This window comes from Heterocephalus glaber, unplaced genomic scaffold (assembly GCF_053883595.1).
Source record: "Heterocephalus glaber isolate CG9 unplaced genomic scaffold, H.glaber_assembly_v1.0 deba00001452, whole genome shotgun sequence".
Classification (NCBI taxonomy): domain Eukaryota; kingdom Metazoa; phylum Chordata; class Mammalia; order Rodentia; family Bathyergidae; genus Heterocephalus; species Heterocephalus glaber.
Window position 1 is genome coordinate 3,779,778 of NW_028258302.1, and position 6,957 is coordinate 3,786,734.

The 6,957-nt window shown below is 45.9% G+C and overlaps 1 long non-coding RNA gene across 1 annotated transcript; it reads right to left on the reverse strand.

Moving 5' to 3' along the window:
• Positions 1 to 336: 336 nt before the first annotated feature.
• Positions 337 to 5,165, reverse strand: LOC110350386 (uncharacterized). The gene is made up of 3 exons (XR_015452721.1): positions 2,248 to 5,165; positions 1,468 to 1,548; positions 337 to 712 (listed from the first exon to the last, which is right to left on the reverse strand). It is a non-coding gene; the product is annotated as an uncharacterized LOC110350386 (long non-coding RNA).
• Between the last annotated feature and the right edge of the window lie 1,792 nt (positions 5,166 to 6,957).

Genomic DNA, 6,957 nt, shown 5'->3' on the forward strand with positions numbered 1-6,957 from the left:
TCTAGGCACATCACAGTTTTCTATAACCTTTGAGCTCTCCTCAATTGCTTGTTTTGCATGGCTATGTGCTTCCTACTGGAGCCCAACCAACGCACACACCTGCCATCCACATTTTGTCAAAAATGACAGGATAGGCCTGGTGTGATGGCTCACACCTGTAATCCCAGCACTCAGGAGGCTGAGGCAGGAGGACTGCTGTGAGTTCAAGACCAGCTGAATTACATGGAAAGACCCTCTCTCAAAAATAATTACATAAATAAAAGACAGTAAACCAACAAAAGAGAAAACACCCAAAATAGAAAATTAACCCCCAAATGGAGCAATTATTGGCTGCAAGAAAACAGAAGGTTTAAGCAGAGGAGGGAAAATGTAACCAACAAATATAAGGTACAACAGTCAATAATATTTAATCAAATTATAAAATTAGCCAGGCATAGTGGTGCATGCCTGTAATTCCACCACTCGGGAGGGTGAGGCAGGAGAATCACCATGAATTCCAGGCCAGCTTAGTGAGTTTCCAGGGTTACATAATGAGTTTGAGGCCAGCCTAAACTGCATGGAGAGCCTCTGACTCAAAAACAAAAATCATAAAATTGACATTAACAAAATATTGTTACTTAACTATATCAGGTAAATGGGGGGGCACTGAGAATATATTCAGTGGTAGAGCACTTGCCTGGCACACATGAGGCCCTGGTGTCAGTCCTCAGCCCTGCAAAACAAACAGATAAGAAAGATACAGAGGATGGAGATAATAAAGCCTGTGTTTAGCATGCAGGAAGCCCTGGGTTTAACCCCCTGCACCAAAAAATAAAAAATATGGGAGAGGAAGTCTGGAGAACAGTATAAAGAAATATAAATCCTCATTGTCCATAGCAGAAAGTGAATAAACAAAGCTGGAGAGGTAATGCTGGTATAAGGATGTCATTTAGATAAATTCATAAATTACAGAAGAAACCAGCAGCTGGGCATGGTAATTCCAGCACTCAAGAGGATAAGGCAGGAGGATCACAAGTTCAAGGCCAGCCTGGGTCATGTAGTGAGGCCCTACCTCAAAAAAAAAATTAACCTAATAAAAAAACTCTACAGTCTCTGTTATCAATACCCAAGGTCTCTCAGAGAGGGTTCCAAGCATTTCCTGTTGACACGATTTTCAGGGCCCAAGTCTGCCAGGTGAGCATCTCTCTGAACTCCTTTCCTTCCGTCCTCACTGCACTCCAGCCCTCAGAAAGTTCAGTATTTAGCTCAACTAATTGTAGCTTAAACAGGGCTGGGGATTTAGCTCAGTGACACCATGCCTGCCTCGAAAGCACAAGGTCCTGAGTTTGATCCCTGGTACCGGGAAAAAAAAAAAGAAAAAAAAAATTGTAGCTTAAACAAGTAGTGGTTTATTTTCTCACAGAACAAGAAATCCAGAGGCTGGGCAGTTGTTTACATGGACTCTGTTACCTGACAAGGCCCAATTACCTGGACTCTGACATTCTGCTCTTCGTCTTCCTGTTCGTGGGTCTCAGAGTGTGGTCTCCAGATAAGCAGCATCAGCATTGCCTGAAAGTTGTTAGATATGAAAATTCTCACACTTGCTACAGACCTATGAATCAGAAATTGAGGTACAGCCCAGAAGTGTTTTAAGAAGCCCTCTGGGTGATTCTGACATACTCCAGTTTGAAAATCATTTCTTAGTGCTAATCACCTCATGGTCACAAGATAGTCCCCACAGCTCCAAACATTACATCATCTTTCAGGGGAGGAAGAAGAAAGAAGTGTCTGGATGCTCATTTTATCAGGAAAACAAAAGCTTTCCCAGAGACTCTCAGCAGATATTTCCTTAAGACTCCATGGCTTGCTGGACATAGTATAATCCTAGCACTCTGGGAGGCTGAGGCAGGAGGAGGATCACAAGTTTGAATCCAGTTTTGACAGCTTAGAGCTTATCTCAAAATAAAAAATTTATAAAAAGGGCTGGGATTATGGCTCAGTGGGAAGGCTCTGGGTTCGATTCCCAGTACCACAAGGGGGTTGTAGGGGGAGGACTGAGATAATGAGTAACCCGATCCCAGCCTACCAGCTAATCCTTAAAAGCTGGCCTCTGCCTTTGCAGGTAGACTGCCTGAGCCTCTTTATCAGTGTGTCCTTCTGACTACTAGCCCAGCTGTGGAGTTCCCGCCTCATCTCCTCTTATCTTTCCAGTAAAGCTCTTTTTTTCCGGTGGGCCCAGGAGCACAGCTGCAGTGGTTTGAGTTTTACCAGAACTTTTCTAGGTGGCAGCCAGTCCTGAGTCCAGGTCCTGAGCAATCAGATCCGCGTTCTTTCTGAGCAGGGTGTATTATGTTGTCCTGCACCACTGCCCAGAATGAGCTCCAGGCAGGGCTGAAGCATAGCCCTGGAGGGTGGTGTGGTTCGGAGGGCAAAAAGGCCCAGACGAGCATGCTAGCACAGAACTCCTACAAGAGAAAGTAGATGTTTTCTGCAGTGGCAAAAATAGTCCTGTTTACAGAGAGAAATTCGAGAGAGGAGAGAGGAAGAGAAAGGAAACTCTAGAAAAAAGTGTTGAAAGAACTATGGGAATCAAGTAAAAATTTCACTGAGAAAAGAATTACTGATTCCAAGTAACTGAATCTGCCAAGAAGCATCCAGGCAATAATGGTGGTGAGTCTGTCACCAGTGTGGCTACAGAGGTTTTTTTTTTTTGGTACCAGGGATTGAACTTGGGACCTTGCTCTTGCAAGGCAGGCATGGTGCATACCGGGGATCAAACTCAGGCCCTTGCACTTGCAAGGCAGGCGGCAGCACCACTAAGCTAAATCCCTGGCCCCTTAAATACATACTTAAAAAAAAAAGAAAAACCATATACTTTTGCCAGGTGTGGTGGTGCACATCCGTAATCCCAGCATGTGGGAGGCTAAGGAAGGAGGATCTCAAACTGGCTACCAGCCCGAGCCACATAGTGCGACCCTATCTTCAATAAATACATAAATGAAATAAAATGAATTTTTGACAGACTTAAAAGACATCAAAGTTTTCAAATGATGGACAAAACTATATGGATATTGATACACATTTTGAAAGTAAAACTATAAAAAATCTATAAAGAAAAAAGCTTTTTCCTGCAAATTTGTGCTTTAGTTTTAATTTCCATTTCTACTAACACAAGGACTTGGGCTAGCTGGTGACAAGAAAATCAATGAGACACAGATACCTCTCTCTTGTTAGTATGGTTGCACTCTGTGGTGTGGTCTTGGTGGCATTGCATGCATTATGCTAGAAGAATCCCTTGCCATCAAAACCTAGCCAGGGAGGGAACAGGAGAGAAAAGAGGGCGAATTGACACACTGGTTTGAAGATAAGTTGTTTTGCATTCTGACACAGAGATTTCCTTGTGGAGATTTGATATTGTGGCTGCTTTGATACTGTTAATCAAACAACTCATCAAAACCCCTGCTTTCAGGGCTCTGAGGCCTGCAGGTGTTGCTCAGTGGTCCAGTGCTTGCCTGGCATACATGAGGCCCTGGGTTTGATCCCCAGAACTGAGCGGGGGAAGTTCTGTTTTGGCACACATGCTACACAAAAAGAAATGCTTAGTGATTAGTGTGCATGAAAGTGCAGAGGTGAGAAAGGAGAACTGTGGATTGTTAAAGGGCCCTGTGCAACATGAACTAGGAGAAACAAGAGAGCAAAGGCCAGAATACTAAGGGTCTTGTGTGCTGTGCTCAGGTGCTTCACTTATTTTTCTTTCTTTTTATTGATTGATTGATTGATTGACTGTTCAGGGTATTTTTTTTTTTTTCAGTACTGGGGATCGAACTCAGGACCTTGTGCTTTCGAGACAGGAGGTGGTACCACTGAGCTAAATCCTCAGCCCCAATTGATTGACTGTTGTAGTGAGGATTGAACCCTTTTTTAAAAAAATTTAAATTTTGGGCTGGGCATTTAGCTCAGTGGTGCCACCGCCTCCCAAGCACAAGGTCCCGAGTTCGATCCCTGGTACCAAAAAAAAAATTTAAATTTTGAGACAGGATTTTATTAGTCATTAAATTGCTTAGGCTGAGGTCAAATTTTCAATCCTCCTGCCTCAGCCTCCCAGAGTGCTGAGAGTAAGGCGTGCACCACCACACTCAGCCCATTTATTTTTCCTGATCCAAAGAGAAATTACTTCACAAAAATTACACCAAGCAGCTGTGCATGATGGGAGCAACTTAGCAACTCAGAAAGACCCCATCTCTAAATAAATAAATAAATAAATAAATAAATAAATAAATAAATAAATATTTAAAAGGTCGGGGATATAGTTCAGTCCAAAGAACTTGGGGTCAATCTCCAATACCACACACACACACACACACACACATACACACACACACACACACAACAACTACAACAACAACAACAACAGAATAAAAAATTGTTTTAGAACAAGATACAGATTCTTCACATGCCTAGACCTGTTCACTAGTGTTATCTGGGTTCTTTCTGAGGAAGTCCTGAGTTTAAGAAGCCCTTTAGGTGCCACACACGATCTCCTCCCAAGTAGACGCCACAGACCAGAAAGCACCTACATTGGCCACTTCCCTTAGGCCCCCGGCCCCGGCCCTGCCCGTCCTAGTGTGCTATCCAACTGGTTCCTGCGCAGGAAGTGGCTCAGATTTGCAAATCACCACCCAAATTCAGATCTGCCCCAGCAACACTGTCTTCCTCTTGGCTTTGTCTCTCGCCAGGAAGCAGATGTGTCCCCGTCAGTGTCAGCCCGCTTTCGGGCCTCACGGTCCTCCCTGCCACCTGGGCCTCATCTGGTGCTGCTCTGCGGCAGAGTGGAGGGCAGGGACCGCAGGCGCACACCGCCCTCGCGCCGCTCCCTGCAAGGCGCTGGGGGCCGACTGGACTTCCCTGCGTCTGGCCATGAGGTGTGGCTCATTCATCGGGAGCCGCTGACCCCGCGCAGGTCCACGACTCAGAAACCAGTAGCTTCCTCTTGCTGGGTCGGCTCGTCCGGCCTGCTCTCCGGCATGAACGATGCCTCCCTGTTGGCTTCGTCGTGTGACCCATCCAGCGCCCCCACCTGGGCAGCCACGCAAATGCAGCTGTTTGAGCGGGAGCCGGTGGCCGCACACCTGACCCTCCTCACTGGCAGGGTGGCTCAGAGAGGTTGGGGTGCTGTCCAGCCCCCACCCAGGCGCTCTGGAAAGGTGGGAGATGGTCCAGCCCGCTGCATTTCCAACCGACTGCCAACATGGAAATACCGCGGCGGGCAAGGTGCTCCTGTAAGTGAATTTAGAAAGGAGGGGAAACTTGAAATGCAGAGAAAACAACATTGAACAAGTTGTGATGAGGACTCAAACTGAGTAGGACAGGTGCTACTGATGCCATTTCCTTGCTGTGTGACTTCAGGCAAGATACTTAAACCCTAGGTGCCTTCATTTCATCTGTAGCATGAAGATAAATGCTTATAAAAATTAGAAAAGGGCCGGGGATTTAGCTCAGTGGTTTCGCCCCCTGCTGCGCAAGCGCAAGGACCCGAGTTCGATCCCTGGTACCCAAAATAAATAAATAAAAAAAATTAGAAAACATGTATATGAGAACTATCTGGGATATTGGCATCTTAACAAATTGCACCTTTTTTTTTTTTTTTTTTTTTTTTGGAGTGCTGGGAATCAAACCCAGGGCCTTGGGGGCCGGGGATTTAGCTCAGTGGTTTAGCCGCCTGCTGCACAAGTGCAAGGACCCAAGTTCGATCCCCGGTACCAAAAAAAACCAAACAAACCCAGGGCCTTACACATGCTAGGCAAACCGGGTGTGGGGCCGCACACCTGTAACCCCAGCACTCAGAAGGCTGAGGCTGAAAGATTGCCATGAGTTCAAGGCCAGCCTGGACTACCTAGTGAGTTCAAGGCCAGCTTGAACTACATAGCAAGACCCTGTCTCAAAAAACAGAAACGAACACATGGTAGGCCAGTGCTCTACCACTGAACCACACCCTAGCCCCTATCATTACTATTGACTATGAACAGCAGGCCTATTTCTTATGCCAGCTTTATGGGTGAAGTCACAAAATTTTATGTATTAAACATAGCAACAAGCTGAGTGGCGTACCACATGCTTGTAATCTCAGCGCTCAGGAGGCTGAGACAGGAAGATCACAAGTATGAGGCCAGCCTGGGCTACATAGCAAGTTCGAGGAGATCCTGTCTCAGGAAAAAACAAACAAACAAACAAACAGGACAAAAAACTTAACCTAAGGTCTTGGAATGTAGGAGTAGCTCAGTGGTAAAATACAGTACTTGCCTAGTGCCCATGAGGCTCTGAGTTTGATCCCCAGAACGTTCACACACACACACACACACACACACACGTGCGCGTGCACAGACACATTTTATCCTAAAGCAATGATTATATGGTAAGCATGATTTGCAATGCTGAGAAACTGAAAACACACGAAAATAGACTTGAAAAAAAAAAGTGCGGGCTGGGGATTTAGCTCAGTGGTTTTGCTGCCTGCTGCGCAAGAACAAGGACTCGAGTTTGATCCCCAGTACCAAAAAAAAAAAGTATGACTATCTTAGAAGACACTGTTACCTGCCACTCATGATCGTTTGCTCCCTGCTCTCTAAGCCTCCAAACAAAGCTGGGAGCTGTGATGAAAAGGCTTTTCCCAGAGCCAGTCCTAGGGAGGAGGAGGGGGCTCGTGTGGTCACATCACCATCTCCCTTTGTTCCAGTGGGTGAGGGACTTTTACAGTAGGAAGAGAGGAAGAACACAGTGAGACATAGGCAACTCCAGGGCCTTTTCATCTCCATCCCTTTCCTCATGGAAGCCACAGTGGACCTGGTGCCAGCATCTGCATACATACTCTGTCCCTTCATCCACGCTAAGGAGGGGAGGAAAGGGGTGCAGTTTCTGCCCTAGGCCTGAGGAAGTTTGGGCAAGCTGCTGGTATCTAAGGAAAATAATTCTATTTTCTTT